The following is a 13,684-nucleotide window of genomic DNA, read 5'->3' on the forward strand; positions in this document are numbered from 1 at the left end:
TTTAAATTTTTTTTTTTTTTTTTTTTTTTTTTTTTGTCTTTTTGTCTTTTTTCCGTGTCCGGCAACGGATCGCAACCCTCAGTGTTGCCCCCGTACCGGACCGGGGACCGGCAACGGGATCGCAAGCCTCGGCGTTGCTCCCGCGCCTCGCTCAGCCAGTGAGCGGGAGCCGGTCTGTATGTGGGATCCGAACCCTCCGACGGGAGCGCCGCCGCGCTTCCCGAGACTGATACAATTCTGAGGCAACAAATAAATGTCAGACTGATGCCAAATTATATGTCCCATATGAAGACCCTAATATTTAGAGTTTTCAAATTCATTATTCAATAACTAATAGGGCCATGCTTCAAAAACATCGGGTAACTGTAGAAGAGACAACAGAAAGTCATGTGATTAGATGACCAAGTAATAGTGTACATCAATGGAAGCGTCACAATTTTAATAAATGACACAAAGAATGTTTTAAAAAAAGAAAAAAATTTATTCCTTTCATTTTCTTATTCAATGAAACCAACTTCAAAAATATGTGACTATCTGAGGTCTCTTACTCATCAAGAAAGTAAATACTATTTCTGAGAGTGTGGCAACTAGCAGAGCCTCAAAAATTATTTAAAGGTAATAATGGGGAGGGACAATTTCTGTAAACCAAGTGATGCAAAATGGTGACCTTATGGGCCAAATCTGGCCTGCAAGTGTGCTTTGAAAGCACAGCATTTAAAAAATATATTTGGAAATCCTTTTACTCTCCATAGAATAAGGCAGAATATGTAAAACTATATTAGACACATGATTTCATTTCTCATTTAAAAATAAACAGTTTAGAACAGTTATAGATCACAGTTACAGGATAATGAACAAAGCAGACTAGACAAAGAGAGGTACTGATAATTACTTATTTTCATAGTTTATTAGAGACCTACACTTTGTAAACAAGTGTTCTGGGACTTAAAATGAGAAATTAAAGATGAAATGGACATAGACCATATGTAGGGAAAGTGAAGATAAATGGACAGGGTCCCTTGGGGGCTCAGAATCTTGCTTAGCACTTGATATAAATATGCATGTGCACCCAGGTGTTCCTTGGTTATTGTTTAATATAATTGCACACGTGCACCCAGGTGTTCCTGGGTTGTCTGACTTGCACCCAGGTGTCCTGGGTTATTGGACTTAAGTATAAAGGACGAGTGGCTCTGATCCATGGCACCCTGACCCCGGATGCCTCAGAGGGGCCCATAGGGAGGCCACTACTGCTGCTGGAGGCTGTTGCTGCAAGCTGTTGCTGCCGGCCCCCCCAGAACCCTCCAGGAGGCCACCGCTGTTATTGCTGGAGGCTGCTGTGAGCTGCTGCTGCTGCTGCTGAGAAAGCTGACGACTGAGGTGGTGTCATCTGCCAACAGCTCCCGGGATCTTTCCCAATTACCTAGCTCACGGACCTGCATGTGAGGGGTCTGGTGACCCAGTTGGACATGTGAGGGGTCTGTGACCCAGTCTGTAGAATGAGTTTGAAGGGTCTGTGGGCCCTAGTCCTAGCCATACCTATACAATTGGCTACACTGGCAGGATTCTGACAATATGTATGATACTTCCAAGTAGGACAGCTAAGAAAGATTCAGACATAATTAGTCTGAAATTATAATAGAATGTGCTACAGGATTCTGAAGATGAAAACCTCAAGTTTTCTATCAACTGAGCATGTCAAAAATCAAGATTACTTTCTACTTTAAGTAAAAATCTTATCTGTGAGGATCAATAAGATGAAGAATTAACCAATCCACAGCATTTCTAAACTTGAAGCTTACTGGGGGAGACAGTAAACACACTAAATCAGGTGAGACCATTTACTGATGAGGGTCAGAAAGAGTAAGCTGAAATTTCTACATAGGTGGGTCTCACAGAAAATCTTTTTATATAAATGGAGTGCCATGGGGAGAGAAGGGGACCCGGAGGACTTTTTTAGCAGCTGAATTTGCATAGCACTTTAAGTTTGAGAAAAACCTCAACTGTCACATCAGAGATGTGGAAGGGTGCTAAAGAAGATTGAGAAAGGGGGCCCAAGCCTCCCAAGCTACACTAGGTTGGACTTGGTCACCAGTGATTAGACCAAATGATTCATCGATGGAGCAATAAAAAGCATTTCAGGATGAGATTATGGGAAGAGAAGCTGATATCGGAGAAGACTTTCAAGCAGCGTACATACAGCTATTTATCCAAGAAGCATATGTTCATTTGTCCTAGGTAGTTTAAACAAGTGTCTGTGTGAATAGTAATGAAAGCAAAGAAAAGGAACAAAAAATGATGCTTCTAAGTACAGAAGCACCGCATAACAGGAAAAATTCAGAAAAAAAGTTGTGAAGTATAATGGTATGACAAGGAAGAAAGATTCTATTTATGTCTATCAAGAATAAAATTGAAGATAAAACTAGATGAGAAATTTAAACAGAAGACCAATATAAACAGAATAAAGCTCTTTCAGTATGAAACAGTCTCACAAAGAAATGGGAAAAAGCCTTCTACTGAGTAATAAAACCAAACCAAAACCAAAACCAAAAATTACATAACAAAAACTCAAGGTTACTGGAGCATAAGAAATACAGGAAAAATGAGGTGGATTGTTACAACTCAAGAATTTGGAGAAAGCACAGCCCAATGATCCTACAGAAACAAAAAGAAAAAAGTTATAAAGATTTTGTGAGAAATCAACATAGAAGAAATTTACAAAGAGAGAAACTAGCAACCAAGTGCTAGTCCTTTGAAAAAATTAGTATGATAGACAAAACTCTATCTATGAGGAATAATGAAAATAAAACAGAGAACCATGTAAAAATATTTGGAGTGACAAAAAAAGTAAATAAAAAAGAACAAAAAAAGGATAGCTATAGATACAATAGTGGATTTTTAAATATTAAAATATTAAGAGCTAAGAGATCTGAAAAGAAATGATACTTTTCAGTAAAAAGGAGAAATGGGTGCAAAATAAACTAGAAAAATTAAATAGACCAAGAATTACTACGAAATTTGAAATGACTATCAAAGTTATCGAAAATACCTCCCCCACATCTAACCCAAGCTTTCATCCCAGAAAATACTATAAATTATTAACAAATTTCCAATGACAGAAAATCCCTTATACAAATTGCTTTAGTAAAAAAGAAAAGAGAAAAAAAAAAAAAACAGAGAAAAAAATTGCTCAACTGGTTTAATGAGATTAATATAACTTTGATTCCTAAACTGAAAACTGGTTGAGAACATTAAAAGGAAAAGATTGTAGGTCAATTTAACTTATAAACAGGTATGTGAAATTTGCAGTGGAGACATCTATGTGAATTGCATAGCTGAGGAGAAGCTAAACTACTTAAAAAGCAAATAAAAATTGACTCAAACTCAGCAGTCAGATAATCTGCAAAGAATATTTAAATTCATTTAGTTTGAAATAACTTTAATAATATTTAAATAACAGTGTGTTCCATGAATGTAAGGATGGTTCCATATCAGAAAACCCACCAATATAATTCATTATATTGATGGCTGAATGGAGAAAAATAGTATTATTACCTTAATAGATATAAAATATTTGATAAAATTCAAAAATTTATGGTTTTAAAAAAGCAGAAGCTTGTTTAATAAGCCTGTATACCAAGAACATAAAGCAAATATGCTTAATAAAGAAATGTTAGATACAGCTTTTCTAACATGGGGAAAAAGCATGTTTTTTGGTGTCAATTCTAAACAGCATAGCACTAGAGGTCTTGGTCCACTGTATAAGGCAAGAAAAAGAAAAAGGAAGGGTAAAGACAGTAAAAGAAGAAAAAAAATTACAATTATTTCTGGATTATATAATCATCTAAATAGAAAATACAACAAAATAAGAAAACTGTTAGAATAAGAGAACTGCGTAAGTCAGCTTACTAAAGTCAATACTGTGCTTCTGTATCACAAAAGCAAAGTTAGACCTATGGATTGTCTCCCACACAGTAGCGTACATGTGGTATAATGCAATAATATAGTTGGTCTTTGTTCCAGTTTCTGGCACAGAGCTCCCAAAACCCTTGAGATTTTCTGAGTAATAGGATTGTCTTTAAAAAAAAAAAAAAAAATTGATTATGAATATTCATGAGATACAGAGCTGATTGCCACCCTTCGTGCCCAAGATGTGAAGGCCAGATTTGTACTGGCAGCATGCCCATTACCACCAATTGCATTTGTGCCCCATGTCCCCCACTCAATTATCCCCAACCTCCCTCCCCCCTCCCCGCACTCCACTTTGTATCACAAGGTATGTTCTCTCCCTCTGCAAGTCCAACCCACCGCTGTGGTCTTTCTTTTCTTTTTTCGTTCTCTCTTAGCTCCCACTTATGAGTGAGTAAATGTGGTATTTATCCCTCTGTGCTTTTTGCACAGCAAAAGAAACAATCAACAGAGTGAAATGACAACCTACAGAGTGGGGGAAAATTTTTGCTAACTATGCATCCAACAAGGGATTAATATCCATAATATTCAAGGAACTCAAGCAATTACACAGTAAAAAAACAAACAACCCAATTAAAAAGTAGGCAAAGGAGCTGAAAAGACATTTTTCAAAGGAAGACATACAAATGGCCAACAGGTACATGAAAAAATGCTCAATATCACTAGTCATCAGGGAAATGCAAATTAAAACTACACTGAGATACCACCTCACTCCAATTAGACTGGCTGCACTCAAAAAGATGATGAATAACAAATGCTGGTGAGGGTGTGGAGAGAAGGGAATGCTCCTGCACTGTTGGTGGGACTGTAAATTAGTACAACCACTATGGAAAACAGTACGGAGGTTCCTCAAACAACTACAGATAGATCTTCCATAGGACTGATCCAGCAATCCCACTCCTGGGTATATACCGAAAAGAGTGTCTTTTGTTATTCTTAATGAGTTCCTTTTAATCACTGGTAAGTTTACACTAATTGAGTTAGGGAGGCGTGTCTACATAGCTTCAAGATGAACTGTTCACCAGAAAGACCAAATGATTAGAGGGCTGAAACTTTCATCCCCACTCCCATCAGCAAGGGGAGGAGTGAGGATCTGGAAATTGAAATCTGTAAAATCTCTTAAACAAGGAGATCCAGAGAGTTCCTCGGTAGGTGAACACATCCACATGCCAAGAGGGTGGTGTACCCCAAATCCACTGTGACAGAAGCTCCTGCCTTTAGGACCCTTTTGGACATTGCCCTATTACTTCTTTATCTGTCTGCTCATTTGAATCCTTTATAATAAACCAGTAAACATAAATAAAATACTTTCCTGAGTTCTGCAAGTCATTCTAGCAAACTACCAAACCCGAAGAGAGGGTTCCCACAACGCTCTCAATTTAGAGCGAGTAGGTGAGAAGTATGCATGGTCCAAGCCTTGCAACTGGTGTCTAAAGTGAAAGCAGTCTTGTGGGATTTATTCCTTAACCTGTGGAGTCTATACTAACTCCAAGTAGTTAGTGTCAGAATTGAATTAAATCATTCGACACCCATTTAATGTCTGGAGAATCAGGGAATTAGTTATTAGTGTTAGAAAATGCCCCAGAGGTGAGAAAACTACCTCATGGAGAAAAAACAAAGTTGAATGCCTTCCTTATTCCATATGCAAAACAGTGCTCTCTGGGTTAAAGATCTAAAAGTAAAAGATACATCTATAAACCTGAAAGAAGAAAATAAAGGACATTATCTCTGTGATTTAAGGATAAAGGACACAAAATTAGTTACTCCAAAGAGCAAATACACAGAAAGCCAATGCATGAGAATGCTAATTAGTCATTTTTGTTCAACAAGGTTATCCAGCAGATAACAGAGCTAGAGGATATCTGTAATAGCTAAAACCAACAAAGGATTAATATCTAGATTTCTTTGCTCAACACAGTCAATAAATGTGCCTATTTACTTCTAAATTAATAAAAATTAAATAGAATACAAATTTTGGCTCCTTAGTCACACTAGCCACATTTCAAGTGCTCAAAAGTCACATATAGTCCCCACACTGTGATAAATGCTTAAACAAGCAATGAAAAAATATCAATACCCCAGAGTAATCTGAAAGTAATTTAGGAATTCAAGCTAGTGTCACAGCAATTTAAATTACTGGACAGTCCAGATACATATTTCTATCATGACAGTTCTATTGAACTGTGCAGATCTAGAGAAGGAACATCTATAAAACAATGAAAAAAGGTAGAAAACAAAAAAGTAAAATTGGCAGAGGAGATGAATATATTAATCACAAGAGAGGAGGTCTAGCAGAAGAGCATAGAATAGATACTTAAACTTACTAAACAAAATGAAACATTGCTTCCTACTCATCAGAAAAGCAAAAATTAGGAAGGTAAGCAATGCCAGCTCTGAGGAAAGGAAACAGGGAAACAGAGTTGTAAATAGTAACAGAAAATCGGGAAAGCAACCTTGACATACTTAGTAAAATAATCTATTTGTATGCCCATTTCTGGTTATATATGATGGAGAAATTCTCTTACATAGGCCCATGAGTAGATATAAACAAGGACAATTCCTGGAGCATTGTTTATGGTGTATGGGAGTTGGAGACAATTCAGGCGTGTATCATCAGAGGACTGGACAGATAAAACGTGGTGATACTATGGAATGTTGTGTAATACCAACAAGCATTGACCTAGAAGAATACATAATAATGTACATAGGTCTTAAATACTTCATGTTTAATGAAAATAATTAAGAAATTTAATATCCTTGGCACAATATATCTAAATTTAAAACATATATGCACACAAAGCACTACATATTTTACATGGATACATAATATTCAAAGATATATTATCCAATACAGAGTTGATACCTATGCGGGCAGTAATAGAATAAGAGATCAGGGATGAAATGGTTAACAAGTAAAAAAAAGGAGAGACTGGTGGTGTTGTGACATGAAATGAAGACTACAAGTATTCAATTTTCTGTGCCCCCAATCCCCCAAAAAACATATAAGGCAGTCAGCGTAAACCCATCAATAGTCTCTGAAACAAATAAAATTGCGTACAAATTATAAAGAATAAAAATATGAGTATTTTTAACTTTGTAACTTTTAAATGTCTTATAATTGTTGAGTCAAGTATGAGGCATGACTTTAATTTTATGCAGTGGCCATGTAAAAAAAAGTCTTTTTTTTTTTTTTTTTCACTTTTTGTAATACGCCCTGAATCTTGATGAAACTTCAATTGGTGATTTTAGGTAACCATGTGTCCAAAATGTTTCAAGTCACACTTGGTATTTGGTTTCTTCACTTTTTTTGTGGTAAGTTTATTATTTAAATTCCTTTCAAGTACATGTCCTTTTAAATTCATTTACCTTAACTGAATACTTGACATACTTTAGAATTTTAAAAGCCCACTGAATCATGACTACACTTACCAGTTGCCATGTAGCGTTAACCATTTATAATTCATACATTATACTATAACCATATGTTGACATTGTTATTTATAAAATAAGTAGATTTTTCCCAAATTGTGATAAATGCTCTTGAAACAAAATAATGAAAAAAATAGCAATACCACAGAAATTTGAAAGCAATTTAGGAATTTAACTTTGTGTTATAGCAATTTAAAAAACATACTTAGTTTTAAAATACTGTGAACTCCATTCTTTCAAGTTCAATAATCCAATAAAAAATTAAATTGTACCAAATTAAAGAAACATTTAAAGTTTTATGATTGTTAACCTTTCTTAACCATAGATCATTTTAACAAAGTCTGTTGTGGGTATGCTCCTGAATTTGGAACTAAATTTATATCTCAGTTCTTACAAATATTCAAACTAATTATTTCAGAATGAATGTAGAATGACACTTTAATTAGTAATGCATCTCCCAGCAATTAAGATTCTCTTACTTCTCTGAGCAATTAAAATGGCAAGGCATATTATTAAGGTCTCACAATTCTTCATACCTCTTCCTGACAATTACCATGGGAAACAATAAAGGCGAGATCATACTATAATCCATTCACTGAATATTTGGTATCAGGATAAACACTTTCTCCTCCTTGCCTAGTAATTTTTTATTTCACTTGTATTACCTATCAATCATAAATGCAATTTGTGCTCTGTATCACAAAGTTCAATTTTTCTTTTTAAATGACTTATTACGACCAATTGATTTTGCAGAAATGCAAGCTGTAGGAATAATTTTAATTAAGGAATAATTTTTAACCCATTTATTGATGATACAAATTTAATGGTCAGAATATTAAATACATATAGAGTGCTTAATACTGGCAGAAAATATCAGTGCTGGACATATGAGATGTCTAAAATTACCGGAAATTGAATATATTAATATAACAAAGATATATGCAGAGAAACCAATACATGCACCCAAAACTGTTCATACAGTAGGTGGGAATGGAAGAGAAAGAGAAGTACTTTTATTTTTCTCTTACATACCTAGGAATATTTTTTAAAGTGGTATAATAGGGTGACTTTTGGTCTTTTTGATGTTTCTAATTCCAGTTTTCTAGAATGAAAATCACTGCGTCTATACTTTTTTTAGAGTGTGGTGGGTTTACACACATATACATGGGTATTTCAAAAAGTTCACGGAAAAATTGATCAAAGATAATGCAAATCTTTCCATGATTACTCATATTACTACTGTCATAGAAAAACATCTCAAAGTTACATGGAAAATATATATACACAATAATGTCATAAAATCACAACATGGCATTTATTTGTAAATCATAGTTCAAATGACCTATTGTATATGGACAATAGCTACAACTGACTTATGTTATGACTTAATTATGTTTTGGCACTTGAGCAATATTAACTCATTTAACTCTCACAGTACCTTTTGGAATCGGTGATTATCATATTCCATTTTACTGATGAAGAAATGAGGCAGAGTGAGGAGAAGTAATTTGCCCCAAGATCAGACACCGACAGGGCCACAGTTAAGGCACAGTGGCTACACACTCCAGGCACTCCAACGACACTGTACTATTACGGCATTACACTGTCCTTTACTAAGTTTTAATTGTCTTAACATTTCATCAATTACTCATAAATTTTACTATAAATGCATCTAACACTCATTCTTTTAGATATTATACTTAGTAAGTCTAATAGTTAAATCTTTGAGTGAACACCACACAGTCTATAACTAAGGGCAAGTTTTGGAAGATGTAAGCAGATTCTGTAGAACGTTCATAACCGTCTTGTTAAGGTCAAGGCAAAGGCTCAACAAAAGGGAACTTGTCTTCCTCTGAATAAAGAAGGCATGTTTGTGGTGGACAAGATACTGAAGGGCATGATAACTGTATCCATATTCCCTGCAGTACTTTCAAATGTAACATTACTTTCCTGTTTTATTGTAGCTGTCTGATTCATCTTACCATGTTTTACTCCTCTCAGGTCCAATCCTTATTCACTTTATTCAGTGATTTGTTCTGCTTTGGTCATCATAGTCTACAACAGTCTAGAAATCCATCTGATCACTCGGGTTTGATCATCTTTCTTTCTATAGCTTTTCACATAAAGGTTAAGACATTTTTTATCTTTCTTAAATGTTCCATATTTGTTTAGCTTAATAAACATGCACGAACACATACCATTCTCATTCTCACCACCAACAAAGATAATATTTTTCAGTTACTGTTTTCTTTTTTTGGGGGTGGTAGCTGGCCAGTACTGGGAACCAAACCCTTGACCTTGGTGTTACAAGGCTGCATTCTAACCCACTGGGCTAACTAGCCAACCCAGCTTATTATTTTCAAATAATCATTGTGTCCTTGTTCTTTCACTGATTAGAGTGACCAGTGAAAATTACATCCAACAGACATAGGCAACACTATCATGAAAATGTATTATTAACACCTTCAATGAAGAGTAAAGTAAGTAAAAAAAAATGGTCCATTTTTAAAATTGTGAATTCTGATATAAGGATTTCTTTGGAAACAGCTTCAAGTTACCAGTTAAAACAGATTCTGTGAACTACATATTTATATCTTCCAAATCAACATCAAAGTCATGGAAGAAGAATTTGATATCTAAAAGTCCACTACACCATTTATATATAATTGTGTTATGTTCTGCCAGCTCATTTTCCATTTTTCTTAATTTTGTAGTCTATGCTTTTAGATTAACAGCTGTTCCACCATTCCAGTGGGGCAAGTAAAAATACAATCTTTCAACTGTTTCTAATGCATTTCGCTTGCTGATTGTTGTTTCTTGTTTTTTTTTTTTTTTTTTAAGATTACACAACAATTTATTGAGTGCCTCCCCTCCCTGTCCTTGCAGTCTGTAGGTCACTTTTTCTGCTTGTAGATCTTCTGCTCTAGCCCCAGGAAGATGGCTGCGGGCAGGGGCACAGCCTACTCCTCGATGAGCCCGATAAGGTGGTTGTAACTGTCTTCCTCATACTGCAAGAACACAGCCGACTCCTTGTATAGCACCTTTACCCAGGCCACCTTCTCAGCCTCCTTCTGCCCATAATTCTGTAGGATCTGGCACTGTTAAACAGTGGCCCGTTGTAGACACCAAACCACCAGCCAACTTCCTTTGTTGTCCTGGAAGACAGTGCCAATCCTGCCAGTCACACTGGGATCCCCAAAGAGGTCAAGGTAATCATCCTGAATCTGAAAGAACTCTCCCATCTCTGGCAGGATCTTCTTGGCACTGGCATGCTCCTCTCCCCATCAATGCCTGCCATCTATATGGCAGCAGCTACAAGAAGGTAGAAGGTAGAAGTAGTAGAAAGCTGCTTTGTACCTCTTTTCAATGAATCTGCCAAGATCCACATTGCCCTGGGGGGCTGTGAGGAGGTCCAGGGTCTGCCCAATCTTAGCCTGACAGGAACTCTACAGGAAGAACTCAATCAGGTTCAGGTAATAGGGCTGCTCCTGGCAGTAGAACTTCAGCAGGCAGTAGATACATGCTTCCAGAAGTACAGCATCATTGATGGCATCCAAACCTATGCCTGGCTTCTGATACCAGCAGGTCTTCCCCCGGCAGGTGAGGGATGAATCCATGATGTCCTCGGACAGCAGGAAGAAACCTTGCAGCAGTTCCACACACCAGCCCACGGTAAGGTTCCAATGGAGACTATCAGAATCCTGTTTCCTTGGCTCCACCAGCTCAGGGAATGCTACCAGCACTGTCAAACCCCGCTGATACTTGCCTCCAATGGTATTGAACTCCAGGACCTCCCTGAGCCGGGCAAGGGCATCTACTGTCTGTGGGTGCCCCATCTCATCTTCAGTCGGCACCTTAACAATCTGGGAGAACTGCTGGAGAAAATCCTGCTTTTCATGGGCATAAACATCTGATTTCTGGTCTCTATCCATTCTGTTCCTGCATGCATGTTCCTGCTTGGCCTGATTGATGTTTCTTTTTAAGCATTACTATTTTTATAGCAAATTTCATTCATTCCCTCATTCATTCATTCATTCATTCAAAGAGTCTGGCCCCTAGTAATCAATAAGCTCACTGAATGACTGATGAAACCAACCATGCATTCAGTGCCTGGTCAAAAGATGCTGACAATAAGCTCCAGCCTATAAGGAGTTAGTCTTAGATGGAGAGACAAACAAGATGTTCTGGGTATCTGGGAGCACAGACTGGGGATGTCTGAGTCAGCCTGAGGTGAAAAAATGAATATTAAGGGAATTTTCATATTGTCTCTGATTTTAAATTTTATGTAATTTGAGAGTACATAAAAATCAACCAATTATCAATCAGTAATTTGCATCTACTATGTTCTGAAGCCTGTGGACAGAGTAATGAAGTAAGAGTCTATTTCCCTGCCTTCAGGAAACAATGTTACAGCTATATAAAAAAGACATAAATGTGAAAATTTAAGTATCAGAAGAAGCTAGTATGTGGTAAAAGCCAAAAAAAGAGAAAGGCAAAAGGATTTTACATATTCCTGAAAGAAATGAATATTGATACAATTATTGAAACCAATAACAACATTAAAAAGTTTAGTATTTAACTGATAAGAACAGATAAAAGAAAGTAGTGCAGTGGTCTTACAGAGGGAGGGAATATACCTAGGGCTGCAAAGCAGAATAGGGGAGAGAGGGTGGTTGGGGGACAATTGGGTGGGGACATGGGGTATAAAAGCAATTTGTGGTAATTTGTATCTCATGAATATTCATAAAATAAAAATAAATAAGATAAAATAAAAAGTTTAGTATTATCTTATAAATATGAACATTCATATTCTCACAGACTCAACAATTTCAAGAGGTATACATTCAAGAGAAACTATTCACACATGTACCAGGAAACATGTACAGGAATGTTCATAGCAGCACTGTTTGAAATACTAAAAATCTGAAGTGACTCAAATATCCACCTCGATGAAATGGATAAATAATAGTATATTTGTAGAAAGGCTTATCGTACAGAGAATATATATATATATTTATATATATAAAATTAAATGTGTAGATCAATGTGATATACATCATGGGCCAAGGATTATAATTAATCCAATTCTGTGCAGCTGAGGTATAATAGAAGAAGGAATAAAAGTGAATAGATTTTGCAGCAAAACAAGAGTACACAGTATCAGTTAGCCTTTGCATATCACATAGCAACCAAAAACTTAGTGACTTAAAACAGCAATCATTTATTATTTCTTAAGAGCCCACAGTTGCGTGAGTAGTTCTATTCACCTGAGCTGGACTCAGCATGACCCACTCATGGGTCTGTGATCAGCTACAAGGTGGCCAGATGGCTTTGTTCATTTGGTCTGGGCTCAATCATATGTCTGAGACCTTGGCCAGGAAAACAAGGCAGATTCAGTTCTGCTTCTCTAGCGGGCTAACCCATGCGTGTCCTCATGGGGAAGGATGCGAGCAAGAGAGGAAGTGAAAATGTACATGTGCTTTCTCAAGACAATACCAAATTTGCTACTGTCCCAGGAGCCAAAGCAAGTCACATGAGCAAGCCCAAAGTTGGAGGGAACAACACAGGTATAGGGCAAAGGGTATAGATTTAGGAAGTTCATTTATTGGGCTCATTTATATGATCAACATACATGTAGAAAGAACTTTTTAAATTCACTGATCTCCTCCTTTAATATGGCATAGGGCAGGTCTGGCTGACTTAACCAAAAGTTTTACATAAGGAAGGTCCTAGGCAACCAGAAAGTAACAGTGTGGAAGCTCTCTTTTCCGGAGATAAGAAGGCAGGCTGATAAGAAGGAGCCGAGGAGAGTGCCTAAGGTAGAAAGGCACTCTCCTGCTGTCATGCAGGCTGTGCTGTAACAAAGTGGGAATGATCCCAGTGAGGCAGACGGAAGGCCAGAGCCTCTTTAGATTCTCACAGCATAAAAGAGACCTAGAGTTCCCTCCAAATCAGAAGAGTGGGGATGAAGTAGCTTGTAGTTAGCTGAGGGTCTGCTCATGAGGAATGATTAGATTAATCATAGAGCAAATAAACTATCTTTCTTGGCACATCTGTGCTTGAATAAGAAAATGTGTAAGCTGATACAAAATTGGTAAGGTTTTAATAAGTAAAAAAAAAAAAAAAAAAAAAGGGAAGAAATAGAGCTGTTAGTAAAAGCATGTTCAGGTATATGTATTTATCAATTTGACTGAAGCTGGCGACTTACGTTTGGAAGGGAGAAAATCTAGAAGACTAGATGAGCCAGATTTTTGAAGAATTTGAATTCTAGGTTAAGGAATTTGAATCT

At 36.7% G+C, this 13,684-nt stretch overlaps 1 protein-coding gene and 1 pseudogene across 10 annotated transcripts in view; both read right to left on the reverse strand.

Annotated features, from left to right (window-relative positions):
* CADPS2 (Ca++-dependent secretion activator 2) overlaps positions 1-13,684 on the reverse strand; it is a 506,787-nt gene that overhangs the window by 208,934 nt on the left and 284,169 nt on the right. The gene's annotated exons all lie outside the window — the stretch shown is intronic.
* LOC103603334 lies at positions 10,290-11,327 on the reverse strand (annotated as a pseudogene).

The sequence above is a fragment of the Galeopterus variegatus genome, unplaced genomic scaffold (assembly GCF_000696425.1).
Source record: "Galeopterus variegatus unplaced genomic scaffold, G_variegatus-3.0.2 Scaffold120, whole genome shotgun sequence".
In the NCBI taxonomy this organism is placed as follows: domain Eukaryota; kingdom Metazoa; phylum Chordata; class Mammalia; order Dermoptera; family Cynocephalidae; genus Galeopterus; species Galeopterus variegatus.